This window comes from Tasmannia lanceolata, unplaced genomic scaffold, assembly GCF_043159265.1.
Source record: "Tasmannia lanceolata isolate RefF3 unplaced genomic scaffold, GAP_Taslan_0.1 ptg000023l, whole genome shotgun sequence".
Classification (NCBI taxonomy): domain Eukaryota; kingdom Viridiplantae; phylum Streptophyta; class Magnoliopsida; order Canellales; family Winteraceae; genus Tasmannia; species Tasmannia lanceolata.
In genome coordinates, this window is record NW_027518700.1 from 8,420,836 (window position 1) to 8,439,961 (window position 19,126).

The 19,126-nt window shown below is 39.8% G+C and overlaps 1 pseudogene; it reads right to left on the bottom strand.

The window, feature by feature from the left end:
* Window positions 1–1,302: 1,302 nt before the first annotated feature.
* On the bottom strand, window positions 1,303–17,341 carry LOC143855730 (rust resistance kinase Lr10 pseudogene; annotated as a pseudogene).
* Between the last annotated feature and the right edge of the window lie 1,785 nt (window positions 17,342–19,126).

The following is a 19,126-nucleotide window of genomic DNA, read 5'->3' on the forward strand; positions in this document are numbered from 1 at the left end:
GCTTAATCTCTAACCTTGAGAACAAGGTTGATTTCAAGGTTACCTTAATCTATTCCCAAAATTGTGTTTTTGCAGAGAAAGGAAGAACGATCCTTCCCTTGAAGTGGGTCAAGAGGCTGATCTTCCCTTTAAGAAGATCAAAACCGTTGCGAACCGATTTGGGTTCATAACATCGATTTGGGCGGAGTCGCTTGTTCTGTGAGGAAAAAACTGAATGGGTGACCGAGAGAGAAGAATGAGCCCATGAATTTTACTCTCGTTTCCTGATTTTCACCCATCTATGGACTGATAGAGAAGGAGATTGTCTCGTCATGTGGGTGTTTTCAAATCTAGGTTTTAGAAATCTTAGGATAGGAGAGAGATTTCTAAAACCTGGATTTCATAGTTAAAATCCAAGATGGGATTCTAAAATCCAGGATTTCAGCTATCCAAATACTAATTTCAAGCTAAAACCAGAATTTTATAATCTTGGATTTTATAATCCATGTTTCCAAATGGCCCCCTACACACTTAAGATTAAGCTTGACCTATGTACATGTGTTTAAGCCCCTTGTTCCATTATTTGCATACCATTTGAGGGATTAGTGAGGATTTCACCATAATCTTTCTTGAGTGTTTATGTAGTGAGCTATAATTTGTAAATCCTCCTTAGAGAAGGATAATTTTGTCCCTTTTTGTTGTAATTTGGTGAGACGGACACTGCATCAACCTTCGGTCTCAAGGCTTGGGGATACAGCCTTGGATTGGTTGGAGGGCACCGAATCAAGCCTTGGAGGGGCAAATCTTGTAACGGTTTGGTCTTCACACGTAAAAAGACCTGGATAGTGGAGCCACGAGAAGGAACATCTCTGGAGAGTGGATGTAGGCTGGTATTGGGACGAACCACTATAAAATTGATACCCTTCTTCTAAACTCTTCTCTTTACTCTTTTGTGCATTAATTTTATCTTTTAATTTGTTCTTTATCATAATTGAATCATTTCTAAGAGGACAAAAGTTTTTAAATCCCAATTCACCCCCCCCTCTTGGGTTGCCACATGGGACAAAACTTTACATGTAGAGAAAACGTAAATTACAAAAGCCATATACATTTTGGATTTTGAGTCTACTAATCAATTTTGGACTTAAAATCAATTCCCAAAATCTAAAACTATTAGAGCCTAAAAAATAATATACTATTTGCTAACAAGACTACTTAGCATGATTTACTTTCCATTCTTGGGAAGTAGCTTTGATAACTAGTATCAATTACAGTGGTGCTTTGTAATGGCTGCTCAATGAAAAATATTCCCGTTGGAAGAAAATGTGTATAATTATAGGACACACAAAACATATCATAACACTTTCTCAATGGAAAGAGTAAAACACCTTCATACTTATTCTAATTCAGTGATGGTTGACAATTTTGTACCTTGATTTTCTTCAGGTAGTGTTACATTAGTATTTGGTGGACCTGTAGAAGCAAACGGGTCTGGTGGCATCATCATGCTTTCCATACTTCCTTCCAACATCTGGACTACACTTTTCATAGAAGGGCGATCCACAGGTTGCCATTGTATGCACCATAGAGCTACTATAGTTAGTTTTTTTGCAATCTCAGCATCTCCATCTTCCTCAATCCTGAGTCTCAATCCTTCACCTTGAATGAGTTTATTATATACCCATGCGGGAAAGTAAACTTCGCTAGTGTCTCTCACGGTAGCATCGGTGTTCTTTCTACCCCCAACCATTTCTAGCAACAACATTCCAAAACTATAGACATCCGATTTGTAAGAAACATTTCCAAAGTTTCGAGAGAAGACTTCGGGTGCAATGTAACCCATGGTTCCTCTAGCAACTTTCATAGATACAATGCTTTGCCCCCTTGAACATAATTTTGCGAGTCCAAAATCAGATATCTTCGGATTAAAGTTATGGTCTAGCAAAATATTGTGAGGCTTGATATCAAAATGGAGAATGCGTTGTTCACAACCCTGGTGTAGATATTCGATTCCTCTAGCAATACCAACTGCAATATCTCGAAGTTTTTCCCAACCAAGCAATGGGTCCTTAGAATTGGCCGAGAAGATGAATCTCTCAAGTGATTCATTTGGCATGAATTCATAAATAAGTGCTCTCCTGAATCTATCAGCACAAAAGCCTAGAAGGCGAACCACATTGACATGATGAATTCTACCAATGGTACCCACTTCGTTAATGAACTCTTCTCCATTACCACCAGAGTTTTGGAGGAGCTTTACGGCAACAATGACTTCATTGGGAAGCTTGCCTTTGAACACAGAGCCATATCCTCCTTGACCTAATTTCTCCTTGAATTGATCGGTCATATTTTTCAAATCAGCATAAGTGTATCTCATGGGCTTTAGAGATTTGTAATCTTCCAAGAACTTTTCAACATTGAGTTGGTTTTCTATTTCCTTTCTATTAGATTTCCATCTGTTGTAGACCTTAATGCTAATCATGGTTGCTACTAAGAGAACAAAGATGCCTATGCTGACACCTGCACATATAATAGCTTTGAAAATCAGGAAGTTCTTAGGATACATGTGTCTACTGTTTAAATATGGCAGAGAGCTTCACCTATTATAATGCCCTTTTCACACCCTGTAAAAATAACAATAGAAAGTTAGAATCATTGCACATATGGTCTTCATTCATTTCATGAAAGTCAATCCCTCAACTGATCATGCAATTAAGCAAACATATAAATTCTTAATTGCTAACATTAGTTTTCTTTAAAAAAAGATCAAAACAACAAATACAACTGTAGCGAAAAAAAATGATTAAGAAAAAAATTCAAGGTAAGAAGTTGGGGGCCATTTACAGGCACCTATGCGGGCGCACACACAGACACATACTATGAAGAGTTCCCAGAAGTTATCCACTTCTTTTAGGATCCTAACAGTTAGAAAACCTACAAAATTTTATGATCAAGATGATGTTTAGTTCCATACAATGAGACTAAACCTTTCAAAGTTTTGCAAGTTACAACTAAAAGCAACAGAAATTAAATTTCCATTTACATTTTGAAGTGAAACAAACTTTAATAAGTTTAAAATTCAACATATGGGTGTATTACTTCGCCCTATTGGACCAGTAGGATGGTCCCTTGTTCCTTGTTCGATGAGAATCTCTACTATTCCTCTCACAATAATGAAAAAGAAAAGTTTACTTGAGTCCGAAACAAGAAATATTTATGGATGTTATTATGAAAATGCTCATTCTAGGTTTCTATAATTTTTATTTCTTCAATTCTATTTTAAGTATACTTATCACGTCCCACCCCTGGTTTTGCGTCTTCAACCATCCTCGATTTTGTTTTCCAGCAGCACCAACCGTGCCCGACCCACTCCGCGGGGCCCGCCCCTTAGACATGGTGAAAATGCGTCTACACAAGGACAATGAGAGCTCACATATATAGGCCCAGAACTTTCTCTCCCTTTCCTATGTGCGATCTAACAATCCACCCACATTAAAGCCAAGCGTCCTCGCTGGCACACCGTAATGCGGGACATACGACTCTAATACCATTTTGTCACGCCCCATCCCCACTATGTAAATATTATCTGGTGGCATAAATATTGTCCGGTTCTGGGTCTTCTACCTTCCCCGGTTTTGTTTTCCAACAGCACTAACCGTGCCCGACCCACTGCGCGGGGCCCGCCCCTTAGAGATGCTGAAAACATGTTTACACAGGGAGAAGGAGAGATCACATATATAGCCTAGGAGCTTTCTCTCCCTTTCCGATGTAGGATCTTACAATACTCATAATGTTAGCCCAAGGGTTCAACCCTACCCATGTTTTGATAATCCTCAAACCAAAATTTATTAAGTTCAATAATGTACTTTGCAAGTCATGTGTATTAGATAGGTAAATCAAGTATATCGATTACAACTTCCACAAGAACCATTGATGCCCAAGCTTGAAGAAGAACCAATGTTGGTGACCCACTCATGGACCCAAAGTCAAAGCAGTCAAGAGTTGGAGGAGTCACATGTTCAAGTCTATCCAAACAAGCAAAGTTATGGAATTGATTACAAAGAATTGTTTGCTCTCGTTGCTCATCTTGAGACAATTCGTATGGTTCTTGCTTTGGCGGCACAAAATAGTTGGAAAGTTTATCAAATGGATGTCAAATTGGCATTCTTGAATGGGTTTCTTGAAGAGGATGTATATGTTGATCAACCTCCCGAGTACGTGAAGAAAGGTGAAGAAAACAAAGTGTGCTAATTGAAGAAAGCTTTATATGGCTTGAAGCAAGCATCAAGAGCAAGGTATAGTCGCATTGACGAATATTTTATGAAGAACAGTTTCAAAAGGTGTCCTTATGAACACACCCTCTACATTAAAGAGAGAACCCAATGTGAGTTTTTGGTTGTTTGCTTATATGTTGATGATTTTATTTTTGCCAGCAATAGTTAAAGCAAGTGTGAGGAATTCAAAAAAAGTATGATGCAAGAATTTGAGATGACCAACATACGTCTTCTCCATTTGTTTCTTGGTATTAAGGTCAATAAAAAAGCGGATGGAATTTTTTTTTTCTCAAAAGAAGTATGCAAAGGATTTGCTAAAGAGGTTTAGAATGGAAGGTAATACACATATTAGCACACCTATGGAAATTGGCTTGAAACTTCGCAAGAATGAGGATGGAAATGAGTTGATGCAACTCTTTATAGAAGTCTTATTGGTAGTCTCATGTAATTGACAGCTACAAGACTGGATCTTATGTTTGCAGTAAGTATGATTAATAGATTTATGGAATCACCAAAAAGAAGTCATTGGGAAGCCAGTAAAAGAACCCTAAGGTATGTAAGTGGAACAATTAATCATAGGATACGTTATGGAAGAGTTGAAGATTCAAGTTTGGTTGGTTATTGTGATAGTGATTGGGGCGGAAGTTTTGATGATAGGAAGAGTACTTTCGGTTATGTTTTTAACATTGGTTTGGGTGTAATTTCATAGGCATCAAAGAAGCAATCGGTTGTTGCTCTTACTACGGCGGAAGCGGAGTACATCTCATTATCTTCGGCGGTTTGTCATGCTCTTTGGCTACGATGAGTGTTAGAAGAACTCAAATACCTGCAAGAACGTGGTACAAGTTTGTTTTGTGATAATAGTTTGGCAAGTTCACTCAGAACAATCCAGTTTTCATGGGAAAAGTAAGTACATAAGGATCAATTATCATTTCATTTGAGACTTGGTAAATGATAGAGTTGTCAACATTTTTTTTTTGCAAAACTCAAGATCAAGTTGTGGATATTTTTACAAAGGCTTTAAAGACTGATACTTTCATCAAGTTGAAGACAAAACTCGGTATGTAGTGGTCTAGCATAAGAGGGGTTGTTGGAAATGTAAGCTTGACCACTTGACCCTTGGTTTTTCCATTGTCTTGGAAATTGTTACTTCATTGGGAGCTTGCAAGACAGTCTTGACTGCATTGGAAAACTAGTTTTTGGGAGTTATTGTTCTAGGGACTTAGTTTTATGTTTTGGAATTGTGCAAATTTTTATTTTTCATATATTATTGTGCTAGTGGTACCTTAGGGAAGCTACGAGTAATTAAGTCTTGTTACTCTTGGATTTGAAGTGTAAGCTATATTTTGGCCATATATCTTCTTCATATGTAAGCCATTTTAGTGAAATTTGAAGGCTTTTGAGTAGTATAACAACTTGGGCTACTTTCTTTGTGTGTTTAGCATCAAGAGAACAATTTTCTTCTCTTGAAACTCATCTTCTCCCTCGAACCAAGTTGGTTTCATTCCAACACCAAAGAGAAACATGAGCGAAAAGGGGGCTCCCACTTGTATTTTGTGCTAAGTGAATTTCCCCCTGTTATACACTTAAAGTATGGATCATAAGCATAGTACCTGATATATTGAGTCCGGAGCCCTACTTTCATTTTACATATATTATGTATATGGATATATTTGCTGACTTTGTGAAACCCAATTAGGATCTGCATGTGCTTATATATATATATATATATTGCATTCATATAAAGACGAACATGTGTTGCTTACACATGTTGGAGCCTAGATTTTGGAGCCATGTCCTATCCATAGATTATGATAGCTCATCTTATGTGGTTACAACACAGTCCTAGTACACTTACATGTCTGTCTTGAGTCAAGACTTCTTTGACTCCGCTAGATTAGACTAGGGTTGGTATCCCTGGTTAGGGTGTATATATGTATATATACCTATTTATATTGATTATTAGATTAGGCCCTACTTATTCAGTGAGGTTTCCTCATCTAATTCGATCAATTCTATCAATCCATCTTCAAGATTTAGACCCGGTCTATGACCTACTTCTGTCATTTTGTGGTCGTGGTCTTCTTTCTAATCTACTGATCATCTTTGATCATGGAAGAAAAATTCAGTATTGCCTATTGTATCCTTCTCCTATGATTGATTCTGATCTGATTATGTTCCACTTGTTTGATTGCGAGTTTATCTTGCTGACATTCATTCGAGTGTGTGTTCTTGCTGAGAGCCTTACTTTATCTTAACCTTGTTGGCATACCCTTTGTGATTAGCTGCTTCAGACCCTCTCTATATATCTGTTGTGCTCCAAATGCCTTGAGTTTGGTCACTATCCGTTAGACTCATTGACAAATTTTATGTGTGTATCTTACCACATCTCCTTGCATAGATGTTATGCTGCCGGATTTTATCCATGGGAGGATATATTCGTATCATCTTTTGTCTCAACTTACATATGGAATTTTCATTCGATTACCCTATACTGAACTGTAGTGTTTGTCAATTCCATGGCAGGAGTCTGACCTTATTGGCTTCACTCATTTGTAGTACCTATTTCTATTCAACCCACACCAGAACCGATGGCTGAATCCGGAAATACTCTGAAATGAATGAATTGATGAAGTCTATGCTCTAATAGATGAATAATATGAGTGAGGAGATAGTCCGTTTGAAAAGTGATAGAGGTTCTGCTTTCAAAGAACCAGCACCCCAGCAAACTCCGATTATGCCTCCTCCACCTCCGGTGGCAGCTAGACTTGTTGTATTCCCAGTTGAGGATGACTTTGATGAAGAGCAGTATGCAGAAGAGAATTGTCTCCCCCATTTGGATAGAACTGATAAAAGAAAAGAGATTGTAGACAGGTTGGATAAGCTAACCCAAGAAATAGAAAGCATGAAGTTCCAAGGCCCTAAGAAGCTGAACATGGCCGATTTTATGATAGTCCCGGGAGTCGTTCTACCTCCGAAGTTCACAGTACCTGATCTTGATAAGTATGATGGGACAGGATGCCCCACAAGTCATCTGAAATCCGTCATTCCTCTTCTGCAGCAACATGGACTTTCTCCATAGCTGATTGCTCTCGTATTCCCTAGGTCACTGGTTGGAACTGCTAAAAAATGGTTTTTGAGCTTAAAGTCTGAAGAGATTAGAAACCTGGAAGATATTGCCAACAAATTCGTGGAACAGTTTTCCATGGAGGAAGGGATAGATGTAACCAAAAGGGATCTGAAAATGTTGAAATAAGGGCATGATGAAACTTTCACTTCCTTCATCCGAAGATGGAGAAGGAAAGCAGCTCAGATGACCCATAGATTGTCGGATGAGGCTCAAATCAAGATTGTTGTAAAAAACTTATCTCCGCAGTATAACCATCACATGGCCATTCAGTACTTCATTGACTTCAATCACCTTATCAAAACTGGAACCCAAGTAGAGGATGCACTGACCAAAGGCCTAAAGACAAGGACCTCAACTGATGTTAGAGACGGAAAGAGGACTATGGTAGCAGCTAAAGAGGTTAGCAATGTGGAGACATCTCGTCAACCTTTCAAGAAGGTGGCTCAGAAAGGAAACAAACCTATTTAGAAGTCAGATAAAGAGATTCCTCCATTACCAAAGAATCTTGAAAAAGCTTTTAGAGAATTGGTCGAAGTAGGTAAACTTGAACTTCCTGAACCTTCCCCTCCTCCAAATCCTCTTCGTAGCAACTTTTATGAACAAGACTTCTATGAATATCATCGAGTTCATGGACATTCAACCAACAGTTGCCAAGCCTTGAAACACAAAATCCTAAAACTTATCAATGATGGTACGGTAGTTGTTGGAGAACCCGGTGCTACCAGAAAACCAGTGCGAAGATCAGTTGGCCCTTTACCGATGGTAGGAGCTATCTCTATGGATGAACTATTATTGGATCTTGCATCCCTTATTCGTCCTATTTCAGATACACCACCTGTTCCATCAAACTCTTGACCAATGGAGGAATCATTTGAAAGGTCGGCCCTCATCAGAATGGAAAACTGGATGGTTAAACTTTTTGGTCAGATGGCCATGCTAACTGAAGAAGTGAGAGAGATGAAAACTCAGATACGATATCTGTCCACCGGATATGATTCAGCTCCTAAGCAGTTTGTCGATATGGGTACTATGACAGAAGAAACATCAGTTCAGAGTTTAATTCTTGACAGATATGTTGATTTGCATAGTGGGACAAAGCCTGTCATTGTTCCCAATGAGGTGAAGAATGTTGAACCATCTCACAAACTCCTTAAGAAGCCAACAATAGTGGAAGAAAGGATGGGTCAGAAACTGAGGAGGGAATTTACCTACCTACCTTGTTCTCAGGAAGTTATCATGAAGAAATGGGCCAGTGAAGGTCGTTTGACACTTTTAGATCCGAGGCTTCTTCCTAACCCACTCCCCAAGCACTGGAGGAGAGACCAGTATTGCGAGTACCACGGAGGTATTGGTCATACAACAGAAAAGTGCCTAGCATTGAAACAAAAAATTCAGGACGAGATAGACGGAGACTCTTCCCTTCTTCCTGAACTCCATGCTTTCGCGAATTATGCACCAGTTAGACCCATTCAACCTTTCAAAGGTTCCACCACCTTTGCTTATGCCACCTCAGAGCAGAGAAATGAATCGAAAGGAAAAGGAAAGATGTCAGAATTTGAGCCTCCGAAGAATGTCAGGGCAGAGAGCATGATGCCACCAGCAGGTTTTCAAGGGCAGTTTGGGCCAGGTCGACAGAACTACATGGGACCACCTCTTCCGAGATTCCTATACCAGGACCGAAACCACTAGCCGACAACATCATGGAGGAAGGCGTGTACTTGTGAACTTCAGTACCGAGTCCTTGTCCATGTCTAAGTGTTGTGTTTCAAGTGAGGTGTTCCAAATGTCATGTTTCAAGATTTAATTTCTATCAAGTGTATACCAACTCTTGTATTGAAAGTTGGTGAGTCATAGTGTCAATGTCAAAAAAAAAAATGTGTGTCATGTCTGTCAATCTTTCTCATTTAGAGTCAGTATTTTATTTTCTGTCAAATCTGATGTAGAGCCCACTGAGGCGTGTTGAGAACTATTGATGTACTTGAAAGTTTTCAATTCAATAAAGTTTGATTTCAATGTTATCAGTATTCTTATGATTCACTCTTAGATCTAATATTTAAAATAACTAAAGACACCCTCCTCGGAAGAGGATGCAGACGAAATTCCCCTCGAGATCTGAAAAATGATCAAACGAGAGGAAGAGCTTCGAGCATAGCCACTCAAAGAGGAAATCGAAACTATCGATAGTGGTATCGAAATTCGAAACTTGGGAAAGATGGATTGGCAAAAACTTTATCTCCCGAGGAACGCGAAGAATTGATAAACCTATTTTTAGAGGGGTTCGAGGTAGTCTTGCTTGATCCTAGGTGAATGCCTTGTTGTGGTGAAAAGTAAGACTCCATCAGTTTTAGATATCAGTCGAAAAGCAAAATTCAAGAGAGTGAAGCATCAGACATCCAGTTGAGCTGATGAGAAGTTTAGAGAAGACTTTCAGAAAATGAAGTCATCAATTTGAACCTGAACAGAGCACTTGGGCTACATGTTTTCAATGAGATTCTGAAGTGGAATACTTCAAGAGTAAGGACATTCCTAATGTCTAAAAGTAAAAAAGAATATGAGAGAAAGACAAAAGGGGAAGGGAATGTGTCCCTAAGACAGCTTCTTAAGAATATCAAAGACTCATATGATAGAGTCAATGAGATAAACTGAATATGGAATTGTCTTTAGCATTTGGAGACTAATGAGAGTTGAAGAATCTTGAGCATAAATTTCAAGATCTCTGAGTCAAGTGCAAATTCAAGTGGAGCATCGTGATTAAAGTCTTCCCCAAGAATACCGCCAGACTCCTCTACAAAAGTATTCAAAGCCGTTGAACCTTATTCCTCAAGAGCTTGCACGTCAAAACACCAGGAGGCTATCCTTGGACGTTTGAGCCTTTATAGCCAAAATCCCAACGCTTAAAAAACCCTTTTGTGAGCCATTTGAGCCAACACTTTAAAACCAAACAATTCTTTCAACCACATTATAAACCAGGGGCATTTTATGCACCCGAATTACGCAGACCTGATCCCCAGTTCTTTAGGGTTATGTAGGCAACCTGATCAATTCAGGTTCGGTCAACCTTTGGAATAAAAGCTAGATCATCCCCCTTTCATAATTTTGAAGCTAAAAAGCTAAATCATTCTTTGTTAAACCCCAAAGCGAACTACGCGGACCTGATCTTCCATTTTTGGGGTACGTAGGAAGTCTGGCAAGACCAGATTCGGTCCAAATCGTTTGAACCAAAGAAACATCCTACCCCTTTGAACCTAAGCCTACCTAGAAAGTCCTTATGGTAAAACAAGCAAAGGTTCAAGGCAAAAAAAAAAAAAAACAGAAAGAAAAGAAAAGAACTAGAATTTGAAGAACCACTAGGTTGAAAATCCGAAAGGGCGGCCTAGAGTCATGCATTTGCTAAGTCAACAACCAAAGGGGTTGGCTTATGTGAAAGTGAGGGTAGCGGTTTGATGGGTTGAAAATTGAAGATGCCATCCAGTCAGAGGCAAAGACTTCCCATAAAAAGCGAGCTGATAAGACATGGAAGGAGTTCTTCGGTTATGAAGAACTCTGACGTTTGAATAGTGTGAGAATTCCAAGCAAAAACTGAGGGAAATGGTTTGCTAGACTAAAAACTTGGAATGCAATAATCATGAGTTCCCACCAGAGGAGACTCGAAGAGATGAAGAAGCAATCACTACACAGGGCAGGATCTTGGAATCCGAGTAGTGTCGCAAGACTTACTTTGACACCTCCCTAAACTAGGGGCATTAAAACTGAGCAATCCGAAGGTGGTAATAACCATGACGGAAGTCTCGATGGAGGAAATTAGAGCCTCTTGACATGGTTTTCGAAATTACTCTGAGAGCGGCTAGCCTTACTATAAAAAAATAATACATTGGATCTAAGGGTGAATCAAAAGTGAGTCGAGTCCCTTGAATCGTATAAATTTTCTTTGATCGAGTCATTAGAAGTCTATTCCTCATTCTTATCCATTTTTCTCTTAGGGTCTAAAGTTGTCTGACACTGGAAGAGCAAGAGTACACCTTCCAAAATGCGAAGAAAATTCAAAGTAAATCCTGGTTTAGGAATCAAAGAGAGGCAAGAGACATCTTGTTCAGACCTGCCAGAGACATCAAGGCCTCAAACAGTGAGCAGCGACAGAAGGAATTCTCAGACTCAGCCATTGTAGAGATTCTTCTTCCTATTCCAAAGAAAGAACCCATGCAAATTCAAATTTCCTTTACCTATCTTGGTTCCGTTTTCTTAAGACTCTTGTCATGGAATCACAACACACTAGGGGCATCTTTTATGACTTGCGTCATAAAAGATATCAAGCACACAAAAGGCAATCAGTGCCAATGTCTATAACAAATTGAAATAAGAGAGGCACGGGTATATCTTGAGCCAAACCTCCAAACTTCTCAGATGAGTCCACTCTCTTGAAGAGTCAACTTCCCGAGAAAATCAGTTTCCCCAGCAGAGTCGCCAGCCTGTGAACCCCGATCCGAGAGAGGCGGCAGACGACTCCCAGAAAGTCTCTCTAGAATCATCCACGTGAATGGAGAGCTCTACTAAGGAACTCTTGAAAGAAGTGTCTCTCACAGCATGAGTGGCGATATAAGGTGAGATACCTCTCGATTCGGGGACTAGCCCGGATTCGAGACGTACCTTAAACAAAGAAGAGTCGCCATACAAGGAAGTAGGCCCTTGATCCCATACTATGCTCTGTTGCAATGAATAACCAGAGATATAAAAGAAGGTTCGTGCCTGGTTACGAATTTGGAAGGTCCGAAGAGCACCTCATCCACCCAAATGCAAGCACCTGGTCTCTTATGCCATTTATTTATTGATTTTGAAGAGTTTTGTTCTCAGCAGAGAATGCGAACTCTTTATTTCTCTCGGCAAGAGATGATCAATCAATCTCCAATTAAGTCAGTAAAAATTATTTTTTGATTTCGAATTCAATTCTGTTTCTTTAATCATTCAACCTTTGCTTTCTACAGCATCCGTCATCGCTTCGTCTTTTACGCTATTCAAGCCCGTTTCCACACGGCATTCTAAGTCCGTTCTCACACGGCATTCTAAGTCCGTTTTCACACGGCATTAAAGTCTGTTTTCACACGGCATTCATTTAAAGTTCGTTTTCACACGGCATTCATTTAAAGTCCGTTTTCACACGACATTCAAAGTCCGTTTTCACACGGCATTCATTCCCGTTTTCACACGGCATTCAAAGTCTGTTTTCACACGGCATTAAAATCCGTTTTCACACGGCATTCAAAGTCCGTTTCCACACGGCATTCAAGTCCGTTTCTACACGGCATACAGATCCATTTTCTCTTCAAATTTCAAGATCATTCACAATCAAATCTATCATTTAAATGTTTTGCACGAGAGGCTATCTCGTCCATATATCAATTGCTGAGTTACGAGTCGAAGAGAGGCTATCTCATTGATGTTTGCAGAGTCAGAGTCCGGTGAACAGCTATTTCACCATTTTTCTTTGTGATTATTGTTTTCAAAACAAAAAACCAAAACTTGATTTGCTTCTTTTTTCAGGTCGGTCAAAATTGGTTGTCTGTTCAACTTTGACATTCGCGTGATAAGCACGCTCTGCCAAAGAGGGGCATCTGTAGACACACCATTTTGACCGTACCCTAAATCTCCATGTTTGTTCAAAACCCCATCAAATGAAAGAATTAGGGTCCCAAACTTCACCCTAAGCTAGGGTGAAGTTTGGGACCCTAATTCTTTCATGGAGGGTTTAGGGTACGGTCAAAATGGGGTGTCTACACCCCTCCCAATTAATAACAAAAAATATGAGAAGGGATTGTTATTAACGAAACTTAAGGGTGTGTTTGGATTACATGAATCAAGAATCGTTATTGGTATCACATCTTTTTCCCATTCCAACTCCGCTAGTAAAGGGAATGTTGATTCTGATTTTAGTGTTTGGATATGCAGTGAGGGACCAATTTTGAGAGTTAGAGTTTCTGAATTTTTTTCATCACGTCTAAGTTAGGATTTTATTCGAAACTGAAAGGAGAGCAAGAAGATTTGTCAAAATCTTCAACTAAAAAACTAGGGGAGAAATTTTCTCCGGGTTATGTATCTCTAGCTCATGAAATCCAGATTTGGGAGATAGAGATTGTAGGGAAAGAGAGAGATTTTTGAGAGAGAGAGAGAGAGAGAGATTCTCCATGACATTATCTCCATCTCACAAAATCCAGATTTGGGAGATAGAGATTTTTGGGACGCCAAACTACTCATTATGTCAAAACTAATCAGGTGTAGGTAGAGCATAACAAGGTATCTTACCATATTACATCTCCCTATTACGAGTAATATGTAGACCATCAAAAAGATTATCATTCGAATACTATACGAATCAATGTTCATACGAATTCAGACCATCCTAGAGTAAGGTACTGTTCGTTTCTTATTTTGAGTCTAAAATTACTCAAAATTAAGGGAGATGATCCCCCCAAACCAACATGATTGTGAGCAACTGTAACGCTTTTTGATGTCAAATCAAGTTATAGGGGGTGGATCACTCCTACAGGCGGTGAAAAACTCATCTCCCGAAATTTAAAATAATTTTCAGTCTAATAATCAGTTTTAGGCTCAAAATCAATTCTAAAATTCCAAAACGAACAGGGCCCAAATGTTTTAGACAAGGGGAATACCTTTAACTGCTGGTTTACAAGTGATTTCCTCACCGGTTTTGCTCTTAAATCCGCATCTCCCTCCTCTTTCTTCGCAATGACTGCATCGAGGCGTGTCCCACTTCAAAACAAGAGGCAAGTCGTAACGCCAATATGGAGTTAGGACAGTCTTGATCCGCTGGCAAGATACTGGTAAATTACTCAAGTCATCTTCAAGATCAAGAAAAACATGGTAGTGGAAGCCGCTCAGGCATGGGATGTGTTGGTTGATGTAAAAGATGTGATCAACAGCTGACGAACAATTGAGAAATGAGTGGTTGTAGTAATTATAATAGTGGAAAAGAGAATTGGAGAGATCAAGTTTGTGGTCGAAGAGGAGGCCCCCGATGCAATTCTGAGGATCGAATATGGTTAGTGTCTGTGACATATAATCGAGGTGGAGGTTGGACATGGAGAAAGCTTATGATAGAGTGGATTGGGGATGTCTGGATGTCTATGGCGTTCGTGGATGAAGAGTTGTGTGTCATCTGCTTGGTTTTCTATTCTCATTAATGGATCTCCAAAGGGTTTCTTCAAGTCGTCTAGAGGGCTTAGACAAGGGGATCCTTTATCCCCTTTCTTGTTTATCATTGTGGCAGAAATCCTTAGTAGGTTACTGGCGAAGGGAAGCAGCCTTGATCTTTTTAGAGGATTCAGGATCGGCTTGGAGGAGGTGGAGGTCTCCCACTTGCAGTTTGCTGATGATACATTATTATTTTGTGAGCCGGAGATTGGGCAAGTGAGAAACTTAAAAGCCATTTTGAGATGCTATGAGCTCATTTCAGGCCAAAAATCTAATTTCCACAAGTCTAAAATTTTTGCTTTGAATATTCCTGAGGAGAGGGCTCTGGAAATTGCTGTGATTCTGGGATGTCAGCTGGACGCGTTTCCTTCCTCATATTTGGGCCTTCCGTTAGGGGTTGGTAGACCGAATAAAGATCTGTGGGTTCCTATAGTTGAGAGGATCGAGAGAAGATTAGGTTCATGGAAAAGGAATCTTGTTTCTCGTGGTGGTAGGCTTGTGCTGGGTAAGGCGGTATTGTCCAATATACCTATATACTTCATGTCTTTATTTAAATGCCCTGTTAGTGTCTCCCTTAGGATTGAACAGATCCAGAGGAGATTTTTGTGGGGTGGGAATGACGATAAGAGAGGAATTGCTTTGGTCAAATGGGAGGAGGTTTGTGTCCCCATTAAGTTGGGTGGTTTGGGTATCAGGAGAATTAGAGATTTTAATCATGCACTCTTGGGTAAATGGTTATGGAGATTAGGGGATGAGCATGATCGTTGGTGGGTCAAGGTCATTAGAAGTAAGTATGGATGTGATATGGGGAGATGGGAATCCTTGGACTTGTTTGAAAAAAAAGGGTTGTCGGTTTGGAGAGACATTCTAAAAATCTCTTCTCTTTTCAAGTCAAAGGTTAGATTTAGAGTGTATAGGGGTAATAGAATATCTTTCTGGCAGGATGTGTGGTGTGGGGATGTGTCCTTTAAGTGTCGTTTTCCGAGATTATTCAATATGGCTTCAAATAGGGAGGATTTTGTTAGCGATTGCTTTGAGTGGAATGATGGTGTTCTTGTGTGGAACCCTGGGTTTAGAAGATCATTTTTTGAGTGGGAGGTGGAATTGATCTCTAGCCTGCGGGCCCTTCTTGAGGGTTGTTACATTAAAAGGAATGGGGAGGATAAAAGGCTTTGGATTGAGGAACCTTCTGGGACTTTCTCGGTTAAATCTTTCTATAAAAGTATTATGCCCATTTCTAACCCTTCATGTTCGGCAAAGGTATGGAAATTTCATTGCCCACCTAGAGTTTGTATCTTTGGTTGGGCGGTTTGTCGTGATAGAATACAAACTATTAATTTTCTGAGAAACCGTGGTATGTGGCTTATTGATCATTGCCCACTATGTCTGCATGATGGGGAATTTGTGGATCACTTGTTTATGCATTGTTCATTCACTAGGCTCATATGGCAATTCATCTTCATGAGATTTGGGATTTGTTGGGTTTTTCCAAAATCTATTCCGTCACTATTGCACCAATGGGGAGGGGTTCCTTGGAAGGAAAAAGGAAAAACCTTGTGGAATTTTTGTTTACTTGCTACGTGGTGGTCTATATGGAAGGAGAGGAACTCTAGAGCCTTTGAGGGGAAAGCCATGAATCCTCATTGGATTTACTTGAAGATCATCACCTTGGTTATATCTTGGGTGAGATGCCTCCCATCCTTTCGGTTTGTATCGGCTTTTGATCTTTGGGAAGGTTGGTGGGAGGTGTGCTTTAGTGTTGAGCGCAGAGATCTTATTTTGCATAGGTGGAAGCCCCCTGCTCAAAACATGTATAAGGTTAATTTCGATGGTGCGAGTTCCGGCAATCCGGGTCCGGCAGGAGTGGGAGGGGTTTGTCACAATGATAAGGGGGATGTTATGTGGGCATACTACGGCTCTATTGGTGTGTCTGATTCCTCGGATGCGGAAGTAAGGGCGGCACATTTTGGCATTTTGAATATTGATAGAAGGTTGATGGATCAAACCATTGTTGAGGGAGATTCGTTAAATGTGATTCGTTGGTTGAAAGGTGGGGTGGCTCCTCCGTGGAGATTTCTTTCCATTTTTGATGAGATTGAGGACTTAACTGCGGGGTCCGCTATCGGCTTTCAACATGTTAGAAGATCGGCAAATGATAAGGCGGATGTGCTAGCTAAGCGTGGTGTCTCCTGTGGTTCTATTCTGTGGTTCGACCACCTTCCTCCCTGAAAGGGGTTTTCTCTGTATTTTGTTTTTTCTTTGTTCCTGTTTCTTTCTTGCTTCCTATTGTAGATATGGGTGGTCCATCTCGGCCTCCTAAATTTGCTATATATTATTATTGCCATTTCAAAAAAAAATAATCGATTTCTTTCACGAAAACCTCCGTTGAAGATGGGAAGTTGAAGACAGTGTCATTTCCCTTGCAGGAGAGATTAAAGTTTGGATAGCCGCAGTGCTGAGGCTGATTGTGGTCTTTCAATCGAAAAGGAAATCGAATTTCAGGGCCATGGTCACTACAGTTGGAAGGCGAACAAGTATCTTGTTGGCAAACTCCACTGTCAAAGAAAAAGAGCAGGAAGAGCAAGATGGTCTCCCCAACTGCAACTAGGTTACCCATCTCAAATTTCTAATTTTTTGGGGATGAACTCTGGTAGCAAACATTATTATAGCATCCGAAGACTTGATCGATGACTTTGACTTTGATTTTTCTATATGTCAGGCGAATCGAATACGTAACTCATTCAGTTTTTGTGCTTAGGGTAGATGTTTAGATAGAGAAAGATATGAATAGAGATAAGATCGAGAATGATCGAGAATGTGTGTACCCTGTTGTTTGGGCTTCACAACAGGTAATTTGGAGGGGTGCATGGGGACTTGTAGGGGCGTATTTATCCAAGCCATTTGTAGGCATCTTTTAGGAGTGTAGTGGGGCCCAGTGAGACCCGTGATTCCCACCAGCATCCTTCAATAAAAACTGCACTGGCTTCTCGGAATGTAAGGAGAGACCTAGCAATTAATGAGTGATTGAGATGTCATATTGAGTATATGACACGGCATAGATAGTTCGTAGGGTGTTATTTTCATAAGAGGTATATACATGGAAACTGAGAAAAAGAGACTAGATGGGTGAAAGACAGAAACACATAAAGACATATAGTAGAGAGAGAAAGAGAGAGAGAGTTTAGTGGGCAACCCATTTTGTTAGACTTCAGACTTTAGTGGGCAACTGGGCAACCCATGTTGTTAGACTTATGACTTTAGTGGGCAACCCATGTTGTTTGCGATTGAGATAAGTGATAGCCATAAAAAGTCGAACCAGCCCCCCTCCTCCCTAACTCCTATTGCTAAATGGCCTAAATAAAGCAAAGTGGAAGGTAAACAAAATAACCATACTGTCTTCATCATACACAAAATATCTCTTGGATTTTTAATCCCGTGGAGATTACTTTGAGTCATGTAGGACTGTTATCTATAAATGTAAAGAGAGACTTACTAACGAGTGATTGTGATGGTCATGTGGTGCATGTATATGATGCGACATCGACTGTTGAATTTTCATTGTTTAAATCTCTATCAACAAGACTGACTGCTTTTCACTACTAGACATTAAAAACCAGTCCTACCTGCACTCCACACAAGACACCACCTACAATAAAATGCCCGACACGAAAATCTTAATTTGTGAGACCCATCATCCTTTGATGGAAAATGATGAGTAAGTGAGACAAACATCTGATCCCCTGGAATTTACCTCGTAAAATAGTGATAATTAGTGTTTGGTTGCCAAACTCGTAGAGTAGTGGGAGGGAGTGTCATTACCAATATAGAAATTGAAGAGGGAAGAAAAAGAAAAGAGAAAACAGAAAATTTTCATTGAAGAATTCCACCATTTTTTAGAAATTTGACATTGAAGGTATAAGGAGGAAACATGGAAGCCACGTCACCAGATTTGCAATAATTACATATGAATCTTGACTGGTAGTCTTCATGAATTGTGATGCTAAATTGGAAAACAAACGCAATAAAGTTACCAAAAAGTGCATTTTTTTGCTTAGGAATCCTTGAGGATGCCATGCATGTGGCAACCAAACCATCTCTACTCTGTTTGGATGCAGATAGTTTCCTTGTAGATTAGGGGTATAAGTAGTCGATAGGAAGGAAACAAACATTTGTAGTGTTTGATCTACCTAGGATTTACCTGGTAGAATATTGATAAGCAGTTTTTTGGTTGCCAACCTCGTAGAGGGTTGGGATCAACCCTCTAATATTCAGTCCCTCTATAAATCGGAGGGTTAGTATCAACCTATGGAAATGACTTTTTGGGCACAACCTATTTAGGTTGTGGCCCATCAAATGGACGGTTTCAATCATCCTATGGTGCCGGCCATACCATACTTTTTAATAAAGTGAGGAGTGCGATACGGGAGTGTCGATAACATTTCCCTAATTAATGAGTGATTGAGATGTTCATATTGAGTATATCGCACGGCATAGACAGTTGGTGGGGTGTTATTTTCATAAGAGGAATATACATGGAAAC